This window comes from Scyliorhinus torazame, chromosome 3 (genome assembly GCF_047496885.1).
Source record: "Scyliorhinus torazame isolate Kashiwa2021f chromosome 3, sScyTor2.1, whole genome shotgun sequence".
Taxonomy (NCBI): domain Eukaryota; kingdom Metazoa; phylum Chordata; class Chondrichthyes; order Carcharhiniformes; family Scyliorhinidae; genus Scyliorhinus; species Scyliorhinus torazame.
In genome coordinates, this window is record NC_092709.1 from 314,461,558 (window position 1) to 314,483,455 (window position 21,898).

The following is a 21,898-nucleotide window of genomic DNA, read 5'->3' on the forward strand; positions in this document are numbered from 1 at the left end:
CGGCATGCGATTAGGGAAGCAAAAGCTAGGACGTCGGCCCTCTTTCATTGGCTCTCCCTCTGTGTACCCGATCAGGCGCCGGAATGTGGCGACCAGGGGCTTTTCACAGTAACTTCATTGCAGTGTTAATGTAAGCCTACTTGTGACAATAAAGATTATTTATCATCAGTGTTAATAACTGAATGCCAGTTGGAGAGAGAGTGTACTCAGGGGAATTCCTGCAGACCCTGTTTGACTGGCTAGTAAAACTCAATTTGGAGGGTGATGCATTCTAACAGTAGTTTGGAGTTAACATAGTTCCACCTAAACAACTGCTTCCCGGAATATATAATTATGGACCAGACAGAAAACTATAGTTGATGAGCAGCTTGTAATCCTGCTCTGTGATGAATCCACAAATTGAAGGAAAATTCAAGCCCTAATTAGTACTTACTGAATTAAAGGAGCATGTGCAAAGCTAAAGGGAGCCACGAGTGTCTCATTTTGAGATACAGAGTTTTTATTCATAGCAGTTCCGAAATCGAACAACTCTTTGAACCTTGAGATAAATATCACATATCCTTGTGCTCCTTCAGCCTGTCTGGGAACTCTATGTCATCGATACTGAAGTCATTAAAGTCCTCATGGCAGGTTTTCTGAAGTCCCATGCAGCTCTTCGGTAACTGAAATACATATTTTCATTATAAATACTTACATTTGTAGAAAAGCCAAGCTATTTGAATAAGGCAAGCTGTGGATCGCTTGGTAACACGTATGCCTCGGAGTCAAAACGTGTTTGGTTCAGTGGCTTGAACACAAAGATTTAAATTCACACTTCACAGCGGTGCTTTTCAAACTTTTTTCCCCAGGATCCACTTTTGCCAACCCTTCACCACATATATCACGTTTGCTCACCTTTAATGTGGAAGGGGAGCCTGCTTGGTCCTCATGCACTCACTTGAATCAGGTTTAAAGGAGGAGAGGGCAATGCACATATCAGGTGCGGATTTCAGCCAATTCCTTTGTGTCGTCTTCATGTTTCTGAAAATGAAAAATCCAACGTCACACATGTAGGTCGCTTTGAAGGGCAATAGCAACAAATTTACTCAGCACTGGATACTCCTGGGAGATGCTACACCAGAATGCTGACTGCCTCATGGGCTTTTGGCATGTTTTTAATGTGGTAATACAGGTCAGGTACAGCTGCATAGTCTTTTAATTTGAAGTCAGCTCTAAGTTAATAACTGACTCTGGGGTCTCAACCTCAAAATAAATTTTTCACCCACCACTTCTTTCAAAATCTGAAACTTCGCCTCTCATTTGCCAGTATTTCCTTGCATATAACACACATGGGCTTTACATCCTTATTTGCATTGGTACAATTGACAAAGCCACACCTCAAAATCACCTTTATATTGCTTTGTTAAGTTTCTTCTTTGTACGCTGTTAAAACGAGGTCCTAGTGTTCTGTACAGAGCTAACACTAGCACGGTTCTGTCCTGCCCTGGACTCTCCTGTGCAGGTCTTCCCAGCAGATTCTGTGGTGAGATCCTGTCCATTAGATACACTGCCTATTGAGTCTCTGGCTGCCTCTTACTTTTAAGAAAATCATTCATCTTCACAGTTCACTTGCATTGTTTGCCAGTGGTTGGAAAATGAAAGCAACATTGCTCCGTGATTTGGCACCAAAAGCACATACATGGAGGGCACTTGACTTCAAGTGTGTGTGCAGGGCACATGACCTGCTCTCTGCTGCTACTTCTGGCCAGAAGACTCCATGCAGCCGAATTTATTTTCTTTTAAAAGCTGGTAGCGGCCGTTGGGTGCTTCTCCCACGAACAGGACCACTACGGGAACGGCGTGACCGATCACTCCACGACCCTGCCAACACCCATCCAAGGGCCACCTGTGGCTCACGACCCGCACTTTGAAAAACTCTGCTCTAGAGTATACTTAGGGAAGGATGCAGTCTCGGAGGTGCCATCTTTTGACTGAAATGTTAAGCCGTGGCCCTCTCTGCTCCCTCAGATAGATGTAAAATATTCAGTGGCATTATTTCAAAGAAAAGCAAGGGAGTTATCCCAGAATCCTAGTCAATATTATCCCTCAATCATTATCACCAGAAAACAAAAGTCAGATTATCTGATCATTATCACATTGCTGTTTGCAGAAGCTTGCTATGCACAAATTGGCTCCTCCACAGTGACTACACTTCTAAAGTGCATCTTTAGCTGTACAGCACCCTGGGGGGATCCTAAATTCATGAAAGGTGCTATATAAATGCTAGTTTCTCTTTTGGATCTCAATCAAAAATCTACTTGCTCAAAACTAAAATTCACTGTTCAGTTCTAAATCTGTACATAAAAACTGAATTCCTTGCTGTCACTGAAGAGTCTTGTGATGGGATAAAGCTGCCAACAAGCATTTAGAAACAAAGATATTGCACTCTCATACTGAGTGGGCTCTATTGTTGGGGTTTTTACAAGCAGTACTAGTTGACTAGAATGATATAGCACAAAAGGGAAGTCATCCGGCACATCTTGGCTGTGTTGACTCATTGAAAGAACTATTCAAATAGTTCCACTCATCTGCTCTTTCTCATAACTCTGAAATGTTTCTTCAAATATTTACTCAATTTCCCTTTGAAAATTATTATTGAATCTGCTTCCACAATCCTTTCAGGCAGCGTGTTCCAAATCACAATAACTCGTTGTACCACTCGTGTCACCTCTTATTCTTTTGCCAATGCTCTTCAATTTGTGTCCTCTGGTTACTGACCCTTCCACAGTAAGAACAGCTCTTCCACATTTCTCTCTGGGCTGAAAAATGGCAGATGGAGTTTAACCCTGATAAGTGCGAGGCGATCCATTTTGGGAGAAATAATTTGAATGCGGATTACAGGGTCAACGGCAGGGTTCCGAGGAATGTGGAGGAACAGAGAGATCTTGGGGTTCCCGTAGTGGTCCTGTTCGTGGGAGAAGATCTCTGAAGGTTGCCACTCAAATGGATAGAGCCATTCCCGTACCAGCCTCCCCGAACAGGCGCCGGAATGTGGCGACTAGGGGCTTTTCACAGTAACTTCATTTGAAGCCTACTTGTGACAATTTCATTTCATTTTCATGAAAAGTGTGTTAGAGTTTATTAACAGGGGGCTTGAGTTCAAGAGCCGTGGGGTTATGCTGCAACTGTACAGGACCCTGGTGAGACCACATTTGGAGTATTGTGTGCAGTTCTGGTCACCTCATTATATGAAGGATGTGGAAGCAATGGAAAGGGTGTAAAGGAGATTTACCAGGATGCTGCATGGTTTGCAGGATAGGTTTTACGAGGAAAGGTTGAGGGAGCTAGGGCTTTTCTCTTTGGAGCGGAGGATGAGAGGCAACTTAATAGAGGTTTATAAGATAATGAGGGGGATAGATAGAGTGGACGTTCAGAGACTATTTCCTCGGGTGGATGTAGCTGTTACGAGGGGCCATAACTATAAGATTCAGGGTGGGAGATATAGGAAGGATGTCCGAGGTAGGTTCTTTACTCAGAGAGTGGTTAGGGTGTGGAATGGACTGCCTGCTGTGATAGTGGAGTCGGACACTTTAGGAACTTTCAAGCGGTTATTGGATAGGCACATGGAGCACACCAGAATGACAGGGAGTGGGATAGCTTGATCTTGGGTTTTGGACAATGCTCGGCACAACATTGAGGACCGAAGGGCCTGTTCTGTGCTGTACTGTTCTATGTTCTATGTTAAAACATTTTGAACCCCTCTACCAAATCTCCTTCTAGCCTGCTGTGCTCCAAGGAGAGAAACACTTTAAGCACAGTCTTCCTCTATTTTCATATTTATTTTTCTAAATTTTAAAGAAGGTTATCTTTGCTAAATTAGCAGAGATGAATTTTGGATAAATGGTATCTCATGCCATCATTTCAAAATTGTTTGCGATGCATTAGATAAAGACAGTGTACATTGGTGGTTTATACAATTTGCAAGGGCATAGTGGTATTAGTTGTAACTTTGTTAGCACGCAAAATGGAAATGCAATACCACAAGATGCTTAATGAGAGGAGGAGGCAAGAACAAGTAGTCCATCACCATCTTCTCTGAATGCCATGTGAAGCATGGCCCTTTCATATTGCTTGCATTCATCTCACAGGAGAGTCAAATCATTGGGAGTTGCTCCTCTGACTTTAAATATCTCAACCCCATAAGGAATGGCCCATGAAATTCTTGAGAAGGCACACAGGAGTGTCAGATATAATAATAATACATTTTATTAGTGTCACAAGTAGGCTTGCATTAACACTGCAGTGATGTTACTGTGAAAATCCCCAACAGAGAAGTTTAAAGATGTGTGCCAGCTTCATTGATAAATTGGTCTCACCTTTCTTTCTATGTCCTGTCACAGCAGCACAGTTAATCTTTTTGGAATCAAGTTGTGTTTCCTTTTGTAACTTGTATATTACTTGTTTATTATTAGTTTATTTCAATACAATTACAATACTCCTCCACTCCCCTAAGTGTCTCTTCCCCAACCACGGATAGGCCGGGGTTTTATACAACCAGGGCCCTCTTTGTAAAGGGGAACCCCACCCTCTTAAAGGGGAAGACCTGCCAGTCTTGAAGTGGAAGTTCATATTCCAGGGAGGTCAAGGGAATTCATATAGTCCTGATCCCGGGACATCCATTGGGGTTATAACACTCCCCCCCCCCCCCCCCCCCCCCAACAAGTCCGGAGCAACATCCATATCCAGGGCCTTTCAACCATTTCATCTGTGGATGGTGTTCTGGCGGTGATCTCGCAGTGTCAGGAGGCGTATATCGGACCAGGGAGTGACGCTTACATGATGAACGTCTGGGCGGTGGCGGCAATGTCGGCGTAGCCGCAGGATCCGGCATGGACACCTCCAGCGATGGCAGAATGTCCATCTCGGTTTCCGAGTCGGAGTTAGAATCACAGAATACTACAGTGCAGAACAGGCCCTTCAGCCCATTGAGTATACACTAAGGCATGAAAGGCCCTGACCTGCCTCAACTAATCCCATTTGCCAGCACTTGACTCTTCGCCTTGAATGTTATGGCTTAATACGTCGACGTGGGGAATCTTTGTCCCGGAACGGTGCTCCAACACATCGTCATACGCTGCAAGCAGCAATGACCATCGCTGGATGCGGGTGGAAGCAATGGGGGGAAATCATCCGGATCCTCCTTGAAGAGCCTAGGAGGGGCTTATGGTCCATGAGAATGTGAAGCGATGCCAATAGACATGTTGATAAAATTTCTTGATCCCGAATACGACAGCAAAACCCTCCTTCTCGATCTGGGCATACCACTTCTCTGCGTTGGCCAACGTTTTTGAGGTGAAGGCGATGGGACATCAGATCCGTCAACCATTCCATGGACCAGCATGGCACTGATGCCGTACAGAGCTGCGTGGCAGGTCAACAGAATTGGCCGGGATGGGTCGAAGTGGGTTAGCAGTCATGACGAGGAGAGTTGTTGTTTCACCTCGACGAAAGCCATTTGCTACTCTCGGCCCCACTTTCAGTGTTGCCCCATCTTCAACAGACAGTGGAGGGGGCTAAAGTGTTGGTCAGGTTTGGTAGGAACTTGCCATAGTCGTTTACCATTCTCAGGAACAAACGGAGTTCCATTGGGTCATCTGGTACAGGAGCCTGCCCAATTGCTTGTACCATTTCTTCCACTGGGTGCAAGCCATGATGGTGTGCACGGTGGCTAAGGTATGTTACTTCAGTGGCATTGAATACACATTTGTCCCGGCGGAGGCGGATGCTGGCATCCTCAAAACTCTCCAGCACCTCGGCCAGGTTTTGTAGGTGCTCCTGGTTGGACGAGCCCGTGATCGGAACGCCGTCAAGTTAGACTGCCACGCAGGGCCGGCGTTGCAGGATGTTCTCCATTACTTGCTGGAATATCGCACATATGGAAAAAACACCAAAGGACTGGCAGGTGTACTCATATAGCCCCCTGTGGGTGTTCAGGGTTACAAAGCTTCTGGACCCGGGGACCAGGCCCAACTGGAGGTAAGTGTGACTCATGTCGAGTTTCATAAACGTGTACCCTCCTCGATCTGGGGAACCGAGTAACGGTTCAAACAAGACACATGGTTGACTGTCATTTTATCGTCCAAACAGAAGCAGATTATTGCATCCGGTTTCATCATAGGACGACCGGCGGCGCCCAGTCGGAGAACTGTATCGGGTGGATGATGCCCAAGTTCTCCATCTGGTCCAACTCCGCGTCCACCTTGGATCGTAAGGCGTACGGCACAGGTCAGACGCAGAAGTAGTGCGGTCGAGCCATGGGGTCCACACTTATTCGGCCACGGCTCCTTTTATGGTGCCCAAGCCATTCTGGAATACCGCTGGAAAACTCGTCAGAACTCCCTCAGGTCAATGTAGGTGCATGTGGCATACCCACCACCAATCTAACCGCAGGTGGTATAACCAAACACGTCCCAACAAGCTCTGACCACCACCAGAGGAAGGTTTGCAGACTGTTGACCATACTCGACCAGAACCATTGAAGTTCCTCCATATAAGTCGCCAGCCGTGCACTGGTGTCCTACGCGGTCAGTGATAGAAGGCCAGCCCGAATGCGGCCGAACGTACGGCGACTGACTACCAACACTGCTGCCCCAGTGTCGAGTTCCATGCAGGTTTAGTGTCCATTAATCCGCAGTGAGATCCGGGCGGGCGCTACCCTTGGTGCAATCATGCAGTGTAACTGCTGATAAGTGCCGTCCACATCTTCCATGTAGTAAGCCCTGTCACGTGGGGCGTGGTCGCGCCTAACGGGTGGCGGGCAGGTAGATCCTCATGGGACCTTCTGTGTCTCTGGTTTCTGACCACGCTGGCTGGTGGTCATATTCCTGTTCCTCCTGGTCTGGGGAGAACGTCCGGTGGCGTCCTCTGCCTCTATTACAGTGGTCCGTGTTCCTCTGGTAGGTGCCCGTTGTCGGCGGCCAGCTTCCTCAGGTCTAGTCGAGTGCAGTAGGTACTTGTGATTGTGTTCCAGACTGAGCAATGTCAGTCTCTGGAGTTCCTGGTCTCCTTGTGCGGGACTTTCTCTGGAGATAGCTCTCGCCACCATGTGTTGCAGGTCCAGGTGGGCCTCAACTAGTCATTTCCGTTGCGAGGTCACATCGCGGGGTCCACTCACCAAATGGTCCATGAGTGTCTCATTCAGTGTCACTCCAAATTCCCAAACTCAGCTAGTTTTCGGAGGCGGGCCAGAAAGGCACTCACCGACTCGGCTTGGGCCTGAGCAGCCATGTGGTACTGGAACCGGTGTACAATGAGCGGTGGTTTTGAGTCGAAATGTTTCCCCTCCAGGGTCACCAGGTGAGCAAACGACCAGGAATTTGGGGCATCCAGGTGAGTAAAGCTCTTTGTCACACTGTAGGTGGGGCCTCCACAAGTCGTCAGTAGTTCAGCCGTTTCTCATGCATCGCCAGTAATCATATTTGTTCAAAACAAATAGTCTATGTGTTCAACATATTGCCCCCAACCATCTGTACCTGCATCAAAAGGTTCCGGCGTTCCTATGAGTGGCATTTCGATGGTTAATAGTCGAGCCCGCCGAAGCCTAGGCGAGGTGGGCCAGATGCATAGAACCTATATCGACTGAATCCACTGAATCCTCATCGCCAGAATCCGCATCGCCGAAGTGCTGTCTCATCTGGTTCCACGTTTTAAAGTAGCTACCACCACTGGAATGGACGTGCATTTTGCCTGGGGGGTTGGGAGCGCCTCCGTGCCTAGGGGTTGGAGGGTCATTCCCTTCCAGGAGGACTCCTCCAGCCTCAACTATTCCGTGCGCGGTTACCTTACCCATCCCCTCGCTCTCTCGGCTGTGGCGGCCCAGTGGTAGTATTATTAGTTCGGAAGGGCCAGGCCGCCCATGTTTCTCCTCTGCAGTGTAGTTTTGAAGATTCTTGGATTCTCCCCCCACCCCTGACCAACACAAATGCCATAATCATTTTATCTATTCCTTGGAAAAAACCTTGGGGATGAAGATCGGTATGTATCTAAACAGGAACCTTGGCAGTATGTTCATCTTGACCGTCTGTACCCTCCCTGCCAGGGAGAGCGGGAGTGTATCCCATCTCTGTAGGTCCTTTTTGACTTCCTCCGCCAGATTCCATTTGTGGATCCGTGTCCAGTCATGGGCTATCTGGATCCCCAGGTAACGGAATTTGTTTTGGGCAAGGTTGAATGGTAGACCCTCCAGCTCCGTCCTTCCCTCATTCGGGTTCACTGGGATTATCTTGCTCTTGCCCAGTTTGGGTTTTTAGCCCGAGGAGGCCCTGAACTCTTCCAGAAGCTTCAAGATTATCTTCAAGCCATTCTGTGGGTCCGACATGTAGAGGAGCAGGTCATCCACATAGAGTGAATATCTGCGCTCTCTGCATCCTCGTCGATACCTTTCCAGCCTTTCGTGTCTCGCAGGGCGATCGCAAGGGGTTCGGCGGCATTGAATACACATTTTACATGCTGGAGGCATCCAGTGCAGGTGCACCCACAGTGCTGCCACCCACAGGGAGCGAGTTCTTGGACTTTGACACAGCGAATAGGAAGTGGAGAAAACAAAATTGCGCACGACAAGTGAGCAAAAGGATTTGGCAATGGAAAAAGAGCCTGTCAGGCCTGAGTTAATCCTTGGAAAAAGTCTGCGCTTGACTGAAGAGCTTGTGCACTCAGAGCTCACAGCTCTTACTATAAAGAGAAAGATGCTGGCTGAACTTCCTTCTTATGTGGATGCATGAGGACAACTTCCTGCAGATGCAACAAACCCCAGAGGCGGCTCCCATCCTCTAACGGAAGACTTTTTGTCATTGCAGAATGCCATGTATGTTGTAGTCTGTGGTGATACACCACTGTACTTCCCTAGCATTGTACATAGTTATATAATAGTTGTGTGTGTAACGTGGCCCTGTAATCCTGTGTATGGTACTGTGTATTGTACTGTAGCTCTGTAGAGGTTCGGTCACCTGTATGTAACCTGACCAGGCCACGGAGATCTCCGCCTTGGTCACTCCCCCGGGAGTTAAGTATAAGACCCAGCTACTGAGGCCGGACCCATTTTGTCTGGGGTCGTCTGTGTCGGGTAAGCTTCCTATGTAGTGTATTAAAGCCTTGGTTAAAGTCTCACATGTCTTTGTGGTTCTTGACGCTTAGCGCATCAATTTAATGCACTACAGTTATAATGGAGGCTGCTCTGAAACCCGACAAACTCTCGCTCGACCCCCACGCTCCACGCGCGGATCACCTTTTCAACTGCTGGCTCCGGTGTTTCGAGGCCTACCTGGAAGCATCCTCCGCCTTCGCTTAAACGGACGCTGACCGACTCAACCTCCGGTGCTCACGGCTCGACTACGGGCTTTTCGACCTCATCACGGGAACAACGACCTACACCGATGCCATCGTGAAGCTCAAAAGTCGGTATGCACGAACTGTTAATTCTATTTACGCCCGCCACCGCCTCGCCTCCCGGCACCAGCAGCCGGGTGAACCCCTATCCGTGTTCGTTCGGGACCTCCGTGCCCTCGCGCTCACCTGCAACGCGCCAGCAGTCTCCGCTGAGCAGAACACTGAGGCCCTGGCGCTCGATGCCTTTGTAGCCGGCATCGCTTCCATCCCAATTCGCCAACTCCTACTGGCACAAACTACCCTGACTCTGGACACGGCAGTCACTATGGCAGAGGCCCAACAGGCAGCCTATGACAATAATGCGTCCTACACGCCTGCCCAAACTTCCTATGCGCCTGCCCACGTTCCCTACGTGGCCGCTACCTCCCTGCCGCCCGCCCAGCAACAACCCCTGCAAGTCACGGCCCACCCAGCCACACCAGCAGTAAAAATAATGCCTGGGCCCCAGTGTTACTTTTGTGGCCAGGCAAAACACCCCAGGAAACGCTACCCTGCTAGAGATGCTACCTGTTCAGCCTGTGGCAAGAAAGGCCATTTTGCAAACGTCTGCCGCTCCACCGCTACCTCGGGGTCCAACACCGCGGCCTGCTACTCCTGGGTGCCGCCATCCTCCGTTCCCGGCTCGCTATTCGACATGTGCGACGCATGGGTGCCGCCATCTTTGATTATCCCCGGCCCGGCTTCCTTCACTTCCGGTCCGCCGCACGTCACTTCCGGTCCGCCGCCGATCGTCGCTTCCGGGTCCGCCCCGCCGCCGATCGTCACTTTCGGACCTGCGCAACCTTTCGGACCTTTCGAAATGCTGCAAACAACTGAGATGCAGCCAACGACAGCAACTTGGCCTCCAACAACAGCCTACGACGCCTGGGCGCCGCAACCTTCTTCCACAGGCCGCTCCCCGGATCCGGCACCCTTCTCCAACAGCTCCACCATCGCATCCATCGTCCTCGACCAGGACTGACCGCATCAGCTCGCCAGATCCACCATGGAGGTTCAGGTAAATTGTTTTACTGCTACCTGCCTCTTCAACAGCGACAGCACGGAGAGCTTCCTCCACCCGGACACCGTGCGCCGCTGCTCCCTCAAGGTACTACCCACGCGCAGGCATATTTCCATGGCCTCCAACTCCCAGTCGGCCGAGGTTTCGGGCTACTGCGTCGTCACCCTCTCAGTGAACGGCGCGGTGTTCCAGGATTTCAAATTCATGGTCCTCCCTCACCTCTGCGCCGCCGCGATCCTCGGCCTAGACTTCCAATGCCACCTGCGCAGCCTCACCTTGCATTTTAACGGCCCCCTCCCCCCCCCTCACGGTCTCCAACCCCCAGTTCTTCCATGATCCCCCCCCGCCCCCCCCCCCCCCCCCCCGGGTCCCACCTGTAGTCTCTCCACGCTCAGGATCCCCCCCCCCTTCACTTTTTGCTAATCTCACCCCTGACTGCAAGCCCGTGGCTACTAAAAGTCGGTGTTACAGTTTCGGGGACCGCTAATTCATTCAAGCGGAGATTAAGTGCCTTCTCTCGGAAAAGATCATTGCTCACAGCACCAGCCCCTGGCGAGCCCAAGTGGTGGTAGTCAAGTCTAGCGAGAAACACCGCATGGTCATTGACTACAGTCAGACCATCAACCGGTACACGCTGCTTGATGCGTATCCCCTCCCCCGCATATCTGACATGGTCAACCGGATTGCACAGTACCGGGTGTTCTCCACCATAGACTTGAAATCCGCCTACCACCAGCTCCCTATCCGCCCGGAGGACCGTAACTTCACGGCCTTCGAGGCGGACGGCCGCCTCTACCACTTTCTTAGGGTACCCTTTGGCGTCACCAATGGAGTCTCGGTCTTCCAACGGGAGATGGACCGAATGGTGGACCAGAACAGACTGCGGGCTACCTTCCCGTATCTGGACAACATCACCATCTGCGGCCACAACCAGCAGGACCATGACATCAACCTTACTAAATTCCTCCAAACTGCCAAACGCCTCAATCTCACGTACAACGAGGCAAAATGTGTTTTCGGCACCACCCGCCTCGCCATACTCGGCTACGTGGTGGAGGACGGTGTCCTCGGCCCCGATCCCGACCGTCTGCGCCCCCTTCTCGAACTCCCCATTCCCACCTGCCCCAAAGAACTGAGGCGATGCCTCGGGTTCTTTGCCGACTATGCCCAGTGGGTGCCCGAGTACGCTGACAAGGCCCGACCCCTCCTCCGTTCCCCCTCATTTCCCCTCTCGCCCGAGGCCTGCCAGGCCTTCCACCTCCTAAAAACCGCTATCGCCAAAGCCGCCATGCATGCGGTAGACGAGTCTGCACCATTCCAAGTCGAGAGCGATGCCTCCGACTTTGCCCTGGGTGCCACCCTCAACCAGGCGGGCAGGCCCATCGCCTTCTTTTCCCGCACACTCCATGGCCCCGAGATCCGCCACTCCTCTGTTGAGAAGGAGGCACAGGCCATAGTGGAAGCCGTCCGGCACTGGAGGCACTACCTGGCCGGAAAACCATTTACCCTCGTTACTGACCAACGATCAGTTGCGTTCATGTTCGACAACAAACAACGAGGTAAAATCAAAAATGATAAGATATTACGGTGGAGGATCGAACTCTCAACCTACAATTATAGTATCTTATACCGGCCAGGTAAGCTCAATGACCCTCCTGATGCCCTGTCCCGTAGTACTTGTGCCAACGCACAGGATGACCGACTGCGGGCACTACATAATGACCTCTGTCACCCGGGCGTCAGGCGGTTCTACCACTACACCAAGGGCCACAACCTGCCCTTCTCAGTCGAGGAGGTCAAGGCCATGACTAGGGACTGCCAAGTCTGTGCGGAGTGCAAGCCGCAATTCTACAAGCCAGACAAGGCGCACCTAATCAAGGCTACCTGCCCCTTTGAACGTCTCAGCATTGACTTCAAAGGGCCCCTCCCCACCCACAACCGCAACACGTACTTCCTCAATGTCATCGGTGAGTACTCACGGTTCCCCTTCGCCATTCCCTGCCCCGACACGACCTCCGCCACCGTCATCAAAGCGTTGCACGACCTCTTCACGCTGTTCGGTTATCCCAATTACATTCACAGTGACCGGGGCTCCTCCTTCATGAGTGAGGAGCTGCGTCGGTACCTGCTCGCCAGGGGCGTTGCCTCGAGCAGGACGACCAGTTACAACCCCCGGGGGAACGGACAGGTGGAGAGGGAGAACGCGACAGTTTGGAAGGCCGTGCTGCTAGCCCTCAAGTCCAAAGGCCTACCAGTCTCCCGTTGGCAGGAGGCCTTCCCTGCCGCACTCCACTCCATCCGGTCCCTTTTGTGTCCTGCAACAAATGCTACCCCTCATGAGCGGATGTTTCTCTTCTCCAGGAGATCGGCATCCGTGACATCGCTTCCGTCCTGGCTCCTGTCCCCGGGAGACGTCCTGCTCCGCAAGCACGTGCGGACCTCTAAGGCGGAGTCCCTGGTGGAGAGAGTCCGTCTCCTCCACGCCAACCCACAGTGCGCGTACATAGCGTACCCCGACGGGCGTGAGGAGACAGTCTCCATCAAGGACCTGGCCCCCTCTGGGGCCCCCGCCGCCCCCGCCCCGCAACCTCCACCCCGCTCCCTCTCTGCTCCCGTCGATCCCTCGGCCTGTTACTTCTCCGTGCCAGCCGCTGTCATCCCGCAGTTTCGCCTCGAGCCAGCCGAAGCAGTGGGGGACGTCATGCCGCCTCGCGACCCAGCACCACCGACCGCACGGATACGGCCGGACACTACCTCAGCGCCGCATCTCCAACGTTCAAAGAGATCGACCAAACCCATCGTTCGTCTCGACCTCTGACGACACGGAACCTCCTGATGGACTCTGTTTGTTACTCCCTGTTTGTTCACTGTGTTTGCTACTCCATATTTTCACCCCGGACTTCCTTCTAAACAAGGGGTGAATGTGGTGATACACCACTGTACTTCCCTAGCATTGTACATAGTTATATAATAGTTGTGTGTAACGTGGCCCTGTAATCCTGTGTATGGTACTGTGTATTGTACTGTAGCTCTGTAGAGGTTCGGTCACCTGTATGTAACCTGACCTGGCCACGGAGAGCTCCGCCTTGGCCACTCCCCCGGGAGTAGGTATAAGACCCAGCTACTGAGACCGGACCCATTTTGTCTGGGGTCGTCTGTGTCGGGTAATCTTCCTATGTAGTGTATTAAAGCTTTGGTTAAAGTCTCACATGTCTTTGTGGTTCTTGACGCTTAGTGCATCATAGTTTTACCTTAAATATGACTTCTGGTTCTAGCCTAAGGGTGTGATCTGGTACATAAGTGCCAGGAAGAAGGAAGGATATGTATTGAAGACGGGAGGGTGAGTTTTCTATTTATTTTTTCACAGAATGTGGACATCGCTGGGTCAGCCAGCATTTGTTGCCCATCCTTGAATTCATTCATTCCGTCAATGATCTGTCTTCATATTTCACTGACAACTTGGAAAGCTGTTTGCTTTAGTTGTCTACTTGTTGATGAACTCTGCATTCCTTCACCTGAACAAACTCTATACATTGATGCATCCTCTTTTGACCTTGTAGTATTTTGGAGTAGCAGCATATTTATTATCTATTTGAATCATCGCATATTAGTAGATTTCCACTGCTAACCAGTTGGCCTGTTTGTTGGCATTTTTTTACCCTTTTATCCTAATGCACATTTCTATTTTCACTGTTTTTCAATTTTTCACCTACATTTACATAATTTAATTACACATTACACATTCATATTTTGGTCTTGCAAAACATCTGAAAATGTGGTTTATTTTACTGCGTGCATTACCTTAATTGCAACCTTTCTTGGCATTGGTAAAATCACATATGAACGTCTGTAATAGGAGCAGGGCGAGACCACTCAACCCCTCGAGCCTGCTCCGCCATTCAATCAGATTGTGGCTGGTCTGATTACCCCCTCAACTCCTCACCCACTCTCATTGTACTCCTGTTGGTACATCTCCCAGAATTGTTTTGTTTGCACTGAGTGCTGAATTTGGGTGCATTTGAGTGCTATCGTGAGAGTTTGGTGACTGAGGGAGTTAGGTGAGGAGGGAGCAAGATGCCCCTTTCATTTCATTTCCTACATTTCCGCAAAGAGCGAGAAGGGAGCCGGGAGTTTACAGCGAGTGCAGCTGACTGGGAGCAGAGTCGGAGGGCGGAGGTCCAGTTGGTCCACAGGGCAGCTATATTCTGTAAGGTAAGAGGAGGCTACGGCAGTTGCATGCTCCTCCTGTAGGATGTGGGTGGTGAGGGATACCACTGGTGTCCCTGCTGACTATACCTGCGGGAAGTGCACCCAACTCCAGCTCCTCAGAGACCGTGTAAGGGAACTGGAGCTGGATAAACTTTGGATTATCCGGGAGGCAGAGGGGGTTATAGAGAAGAGTTACAGGGAGGTAACCACACAGGACAAGAGTAGCTGGGTTACAGTCAGGCAAAAGAAAACAAACAGGCAGACAGTGCAGGGATCCCTCGTAGCCGTTTCCTTTCAAGTATACCGTTTTGAATGCTGTTAGGGCGGATGACCTACCGGGGTAAGGCCCTAGCGGCCAGGTCTCTGGCACTGAGTCTGGCTCTGGGGCTCAGAAGGGAAGGGGGGAGAATAGAAAAGCAATAGTATCAGGAGATTCAATGGTTAGGGGAATAGGTAGGAGATTCTGTGGTCACGAGCGAGACTCCCGGAAGGTATGTTGCCTCCCGGGTGCCAGGGCCAGGGATGTCTCGGATCGTGACTTCAGGATCCTTAAGGGGGAGGAGGAGCAGCCAGAAGTCGTGGTGCACATTGGTACCAACGACGTAGGTGGGAAAAGGGGTGTGGAGGTAATAAACGAGTTTACGGAGTTAGACTGGAAGTTAAAAGCCAGGACAGATAGAGTTGTCATCTCTGGTTTGTTGCCGGTGCCACGTGATAGCGAGGCTAGGAATAGGGAGAGAGTGCAGTTGAACACATGGCTGCAGGAATGATGTAGGAGGGAGGGCTTCAGGTATTTGGATAATTGGAGCGCATTCTGGGGAAGGTGGGATCTGTACAAGCAGGACGGGTTGCATCTGAACCAGAGGGGCACCAATATCCTGGGAGGGAGGTTTTCTAGTACTCTTCGGGAGAGTTTAAAATAATTTGGCAGGGGAATGGGAACCGGATTTGTGGTCCAGCAAATAAGGTAGCCGATATTCAGGACGCCAAAGCATGTAGTGAGGCAGTGGGGAAGGGAACACTGACAAAGGAGAGTACTTGCAGGCACGAAGATGGGTTGAAGTGTGTATACTTCAACACAAGAAGCATCAGGAATATGGTGGGTGAACTTAAGGCATGGATCGGTAATTGGGACTACGATGTGGTGGCCATCACGGAAACTTGGATAGAAGAGGGGCAGAAATGGTTGTTGCAGGTCCCTGGTTATAGATGTTTCAATAAGATTAGGGAGGGTGGTAAAAGAGATGGGGGCGGGGGGGGTGACATTGTTAATTAGAGATAGTATAACAGCTGCAGAAAGGCAGTTCGAGGAGTATATGCCTTGAGGTAGTATGGGTTGAAGTCAGAAATAAGAAAGGAGCAGTCACCTTGTTGGGAGTTTTCTATAGGCCCCCCAATAGTAGCAGAGATGTGGAGGAACAGATTGGGAAACAGATTTTGGAAAGGTGCAGAAGTCACAGGGTAGTAGTCATGGGTGACTTCAGCTTCCCAAACATTGAGTGGAAACTCTTTAGATCAAATAGTTTGGATGGGGTGGTGTTTGTGCAGTGTGTCCAGGAAGCTTTTCTAACACAGTATGTAGATTGTCCGAACAGAGGGGAGGCCATATTGGATTTGGTACTTGGTAATGAACCAGGGCAAGCGACAGATTTGTTAGTGGGGGAGCATTTTGGAGATAGTGACCAAAATTCTGTGACTTTCACTTTAGTAATGGAGAGGGATAGGTGCGTGCAACAGGGTAAGGTTTACAATTGGGGGAAGGGTAAATACGATGTTGTCAGACAAGAATTGAAATGCATAAGTTGGGAACATAGGCTGTCAGGGAAGGACACAAGTGAAATGTGGAACTTGTTCAAGGAACAGGTACTACGTGTCCTTGATATGTATGTCCCTGTCAGGCAGGGAAGAGATGGTTGAGTGAGGGAACCATAGTTGACAAGAGAGGTTGAATGTCTTGTTAAGAGGAAGAAGGAGACTTATGTAAGGCTGAGGAAACAAGGTTCAGACAGGGCACTGGAGGGATACAAGATAGCCAGGAGGAAACTGAAGAAAGGGATTAGGAGAGCTAAGAGAGGGCATGAAAAATCTTTGGCGGGTAGGATCAAGGAAAACTCCAAGGCCTTTTACACATATGTGAGAAATATGAGAATGACTAGAGCGAGGGTGGGTCCGATCAAGGACAGTAGCGGGAGATTGTGTATTGAGTCTAAAGAGATAGGAGAGGTCTTGAACAAGTACTTTTCTTCAGTATTTACAAATGAGAGGGGCCATATTGTTGGAGAGGACAGTGTGAAACAGACTGGTAAGCTCGAGGAAATACTTGTTAAGAAGGAAGATGTGTTGGGCATTTTGAAAAACTTGAGGGTAGACAAGTCCCCCGAGCCTGACGGGATATATCCAAGGATTCTATTGGAAGCAAGAGATGAAATTGCAGAGCCGTTGGCAATGATCTTTTCGTCCTCACTGTCAACAGGGATGGTACCAGGGGATTGGAGAGTGGTGAATGTCGTGCCCCTGTTCAAAAAAGGGAATAGGGATAACCCTGGGAATTACAGGCCAGTTAGTCTTACTTCGGTGGTAGGCAAAGTAATGGAAAGGGTACTGAGGGATAGGATTTCTGAGCATCTGGAAAGACACTGTTTGATTAGGGATAGTCAGCACGGATTTGTGAGGGGTAGGTCTTGCCTTACAAGTCTTATTAAATTCTTTGAGGAGGTGACCAAGCATGTGGATGAAGGTAAAGCAGTGGATGTAGTGTACCTGGATTTTAGTAAGGCATTTGATAAGGTCCCCCGTGGTAGGCTTATGCAGAAAGTAAGGAGGCATAGGATAGTGGGAAATTTGGCCAGTTGGATAACGAACTGGCTAACCGATAGAAGTCAGAGAGTGTTGGCAATTGAGCCTTTGGCCATGGCACTAAGGGAGTCCAGGAAATGGAGGAGGTTGGTCCGAGGGGGAGAGGAACATCGGGTGTCGCTGTATGCGGACGACCTGTTGCTGTATGTGGCAGATCCAGTGGAGGGGATGGTGGAGGTCATGCGGATCCTAAGGGAGTTTTGGGACTTCTCGGGCTATAAGCTCAACGTAGGGAAAAGTGAGCTCTTTGTGGTGCATCCAGGGGACCAGGGAAGGGGGATAGACGACCTACCATTGAAGAGGGCGGAAAGGAACTTTCGGTATTTGGGGATCCAGGTGGCTGGGAGCTGGGGGCCCTGCACAAGCTCAATTTGACGCGGTTGGTGGAGCAGATGGAGGAGGATTTCAAAAGATGGGATGTGCTGCCACTCTCGCTAGCGGGCAGGGTACAGTCGATTAAAATGATGGTCCTCCCGAGGTTTCTCTTTGTGTTCCAGTGCCTTCCCATTATGATTCCCAAGGCCTTTTTCAAACGGGTAGGTAGGAGTATCATGGGTTTCGTGTGGGCAAATAAGACCCCGAGGGTAAAGAGGGTGTTTCTGGAGGATAGCAGGGACAGGGAGGGCTGGTGCTGCCGAATCTGTGCGGCTACTATTGGGCAGCCAACGTGGCGATGATCCGTAAGTGGGTAATAGAGGGAGAGGGGGCGGCGTGGAAGAGGTTGGAGATGGCGTCCTGCAGGGGCACGAGCCTGAGGGCGCTGGTGACAGCACCGTTGCTGCTCTCGCCGACACGGTACACCACGTGTCCGGTGGTGGCGGCAACGTTGAAGATCTGGGAGCAGAGGAGACGACATAGAGGCGAGATGGGAGCCTCGGTTTGGTCCCCGATTCGGGAGAACCATCGGTTCGTCCCGGGAGGGATGGATGGGGGGTTTCGGAGCTGGCATTGGGCAGGGATCAGAAGAATGAGGGACCTGTTTATAGATGGGACGTTTGTGAGCCTGGGGGCGCTGGAGGAGAAGTTTGGGCTACCCCCGGGAAATGCGTTCAGGTATATGCAAGTGAGGGCGTTTGTGAGGCGGCAGGTGAGGGAATTCCCGTTGCTCCCGGCACAGAGGATTCAGGACAGGGTGATTTTGGGTGTATGGGTCAGAGAAGGCAAGGTTTCGGCAATCTATCAAGAGATGAAAGAAGGGGAGGAAGTTTCGGTAGAGGAGCTAAAGGGCAAGTGGGAGGAGGAGCTTGGGGAGGAGATTGATGGGTGTCTGTGGGCTGATGCCCTGAGTAGGGTTAACTCCTCTTCCTCTTGCGCCAGGCTCAGCTTAATACAATTTAAGGTTACTCAGAGAGCGCATATGACAGGGGCGAGGTTGAGTAGGTTCTTTGGGATGGAGGACAGATGTGGGAGGTGCTCGGGAAGCCCGGCGAATCACGTCCACATGTTCTGGTCGTGCCCGGCACTGGATGGGTTCTGGAGGGGTTTCACGAGGACTATGTCCAAGGTGGTGAAAGTCCAGGTCAAGCCAAGTTGGTGGCTGGCATTCTTTGGGGTAACGGACGAACCGGGAGTGCAGGAGGCGAAAGAGGCCGGTATCCTGGCCTTTGCGTCCCTGGTAGCCCGGCGGAGGATCTTGCTATTATGGAAAGACGCAAAGTCCCCCAGTGTGGAAGCCTGGATAAATGACATGGCAGGGTTCATTAAGCTGGAGAGGATAAAGTTTGCCTTGAGAGGGTCTCTGCAGGGGTTCTTTAGGCGGTGGCAACAGTTCCTAGACTATCTCGCGGAGCGCTAGGAGGAGGTCAGCAGCAGCAACCCGGTGGGGGGGGGGGGGGGGGGGGGGAGGGGGGGGGTTTCGGCAGGTGGGGGGGGTTTCCCCAAGGGTACTTTTGAATGTCATATGGGGGGGTTAATATATGCGGGAGAAACCCAATATATAAGTAGTTTATTATTTTTGATTGTGGTGTTTGTGTTCTTTCTTCTTTTTGTTATGGGGGGTTTGTTTGTTAAAAGTTTTTGTTGGAAAAATTTGAATAAACATATTTTTAGAAAAAAGAAGTCAGAGAGTGGTGGTGGATGGCAAATATTCAGCCTGGAGTCCAGTTACCAGTGGAGTACCGCAGAGATCAGTTCTGGGTCCTCTGCTGTTTGTGATTTTCATTAATGACTTGGATGAGGGAGTTGAAGGGTGGGTCAGTAAATTTGCAGACGATACGAAGATTGGTGGAGTTGTGGATAGTAAGGAGGGCTGTTGTCGGCTGCAAAGAGACATAGATAGGATGCAGAGCTGGGCTGAGAAGTGGCAGATGGAGTTTAACCCTGAAAAGTGTGAGGTTGTCCATTTTGGAAGGACAAATATGAATGCGGAATACAGGGTTAACGGTAGAGTTCTGGGCAATGTGGAGGAGCAGAGAGATCTTGGGGTCTATGCTCATACAGCTTTGAAAGTTGCCACTCAAGTGGATAGAGCTGTGAAGAAGGCCTATGGTGTGCTAGCGTTCATTAACAGAGGGATTGAATTTAAGAGCCGTGAGGTGATGATGCAGCTGTACAAAACCTTGGTAAGGCCACATTTGGAGTACTGTGTACAGTTCTGGTCGCCTCATTTTAGGAAGGATGTGGAAGCTTTGGAAAAGGTGCAAAGGAGATTTATCCCACCATTTTCATTCCCTCGTGCTCCTGCAAATATAACCAGGAATATTGGGTGGGATTCTGCGGAGGCCGTCTCGCCAGCCGGCAAATGGGGTTTCCCATTGTGGGCAGCCCCACGCCATTGGGAAATCCCCAGTCTGCCGAAGAAACAGAGAATCCCGACAGAGGAGAAACCAGCCCATTATATTTACAAACCTTTCAAACTTAAATTCTATCATATTGTCAGGAAAGCAGAATTGTAGATGAGCTACATTTTTATTGCTAAATATTAGAAATAAGATGTAAATTTATGTGGATCTAAGTGTCTTTTTGAGAGGGGAATTTGAAAACACTCAAGTGACTGTTACAATCCCAGTTGATGTTATAGCTGAACAGGAAGATCCCAGAATGGAACCCTGGCTCCAAAGAGCGTAACATTTTTTTTTATAAGACGTGGAGGAACAGAGTTACAGGATCGCTAATTAGTTTCAACAACAAGAAAAAACATTTATTAAATATTGGAAAATTGGATTATAATACAATACTCCTTTACTTCCTACTTTAGCTTAACAAATACACATATATTTAAAGATTAACATGGATTATAGAGTACACCTTAAACAATAATGGTCTCATTGACACAAAAAGTCCCTTTTAAGCACACATATCTGCTTTCTATACTCCACTCGTAATAACAGGCTTTAATAGGGGCTGGTTTAGCACACTGGGCTAAATCGCTGGCTTTTAAAGCTGACCAAGGCAAGCCAGCAGCATGGTTCAATTCCCGTACCAGCCTCCCCGAACAGGTGCCGGAATGTGGCGACTAGGGGCTTTTCACAGTAACTTCATTGAAGCCTACTTGTGACAATAAGCTATTTTCATTTCATTTCATTTCATGTTGACAGTGGTCAAATACACACACTCTGCTCTGAACCCAAGTTAGTGTCTATGGATTTCCCCTCAGAATCGCCCCAGATGATGATTACATGAGAGTTTCTATACTCCACTCGTAATAACAGGCTTTAAAATCTTCTCTCATAAGAATGCTTTCCCTTAGCAGTTTGTATTCTGAAATCCAGACCAGGGTTTCCAAATTACAGTTTAAACAGAGCTTCCTTTCCACTTTTAATAGTGAATCCAGTCCAGGATTTTACACCAACCCATTTCGGATTTCTTTGTCTTGACTGTTGTACAAACTGCTCATAATTGCTTTAATTCTTGATTCCCAGACTGTACTGTACTAAAATGACATTAAATGAAGTCTGCTGTCCTACTTTAAATCTGATTACTGCATATGTCTCTTTAACACTTTGTTTACCCTTCCTTGAATTCTTCTGAACAATACCTTGGTCTCTGTTCTCTTAGTACGAAGTCTTACAACACCAGGTTAAAGTCCAACAGGTTTGTTTCGATGTCACTAGCTTTCGGAGCGCCGCTCCTTCCTCAGGTGAGGGGTGAGGCTCCTTCCTTCACCTGAGGAAGGAGCAGCGCTACGAAAGCTAGTGACATCGAAACAAACCTGTTGGACTTTAACCTGGTGTTGTAAGACTTCGTACTGTGCTCACCCCAGTCCAACGCCGGCATCTCCACATCTGTTCTCTTAACTCAAGGTGTCTTGAACATTATTTCTGTCCCAATTCCCTGTTTTTCTGCATTATACATTGTTCTTTTGAAAGGTTGCATCTTTGCAACTCCTTTGTCCTGTCCAGCTTCTCCCAACAGAGTTGAGAGACGCTCACTCCTCAGTGTCCTGTCTCCAACTGCCCACAAATTCAGCTA

At 49.7% G+C, this 21,898-nt stretch overlaps 1 long non-coding RNA gene across 3 annotated transcripts in view; it reads right to left on the reverse strand.

Annotated features, from left to right (window-relative positions):
* Positions 1–467: 467 nt before the first annotated feature.
* Positions 468–21,898, reverse strand: part of LOC140409624 (uncharacterized) — an 89,044-nt gene continuing 67,613 nt past the window's right edge. For all 3 annotated transcript variants that reach the window (XR_011940441.1, XR_011940440.1, XR_011940442.1), the window contains 2 exons: positions 895–1,020; positions 468–662 (listed from right to left, as the gene is read on the reverse strand). This is a non-coding gene — a long non-coding RNA (uncharacterized lncRNA). The remainder of the gene's footprint in view (positions 663–894; positions 1,021–21,898) is intronic.